The sequence below is a fragment of the Oryx dammah genome, unplaced genomic scaffold, assembly GCF_014754425.2.
Source record: "Oryx dammah isolate SB20612 unplaced genomic scaffold, SCBI_Odam_1.1 HiC_scaffold_10, whole genome shotgun sequence".
Classification (NCBI taxonomy): Eukaryota; Metazoa; Chordata; class Mammalia; order Artiodactyla; family Bovidae; genus Oryx; species Oryx dammah.
Genome location: NW_024070194.1, coordinates 22305898 through 22306754, shown reverse-complemented (window position 1 = coordinate 22306754; position 857 = coordinate 22305898). Strand labels below are relative to the sequence as shown.

The following is an 857-nucleotide window of genomic DNA, read 5'->3' as shown; positions in this document are numbered from 1 at the left end:
CATGTCCAGTTGTCACTGTTGCTTCTTGACCAGTACACATGTTTCTAAGGAGATAGATAAGGTGGTCTGGTACTCCCATCTCTTCAAGAATTTTCCACAGTGTGTTGTGATCTACACAATTGAAGGGTAGTTTTGACGTTCTTTGGCATTGTCCTTTGGGAATAGAATGAAAACTGACCTTTTCCAGACCTATGGCCACTGCTGAGATTTTCAAATTTGCTGACATACTAGGAACAGCACTTTAAGAACATCATCTTTTAGGATTTTAAATAGCACAGCTGGAATCCTGTCAATTCCATTAACTTTGTTTACAGTAATGCTACCCAAAGCCCACTTGACTTCACACTCCAGAACGTCTGGCTCTAGGTGAGTGACCACACCACCATGGTTATCTGAGTCACTAAGTCCTTTCTTGTATAGTTCTTCTGTGTATTCTTGCAACTTCTTAATCTCTTCTGTTTCTGTTAGGTCCTTACTGTTTCTGTCCTTTATTGTGGTCATCCTTGCATGAAATGGGCTTCCCTGGTGGCTCAGACGGTAAAGTGCCTGCCTGAAATGCAGGAGACCCGGGTTCGATTCCTGGGTCGGGAAGATCCCCTGGAGAAGGAAATGGCAATCCACTCCAGCACTCTTGCCTAGAAAATCCCATGGGAGGAGGAGCCTGATAGGCTATAGTCTATGGGGTCGCAAAGAGTCGGACACGACTGAGCGACTTCACTTCACTTCACTTTGCATGAAATGTTCCCTTGATAGCTCCAATTTTCTTGGTGAGATCTTTAGTCTTTTCCATTCTATCACTATCCTCTATTTCTTTGCATTGTTCATTTAAGAAGGCCTTCTCATCTCTCCTTGCTATT

At 43.4% G+C, this 857-nt stretch overlaps 1 non-coding gene across 1 annotated transcript; it reads left to right on the top strand.

The window, feature by feature from the left end:
* The first annotated feature begins 519 nt into the window (after window positions 1–519).
* Window positions 520–591, top strand: TRNAF-GAA. The gene has a single exon. It is a non-coding gene; the product is annotated as a tRNA-Phe (tRNA).
* Window positions 592–857: the final 266 nt, after the last annotated feature.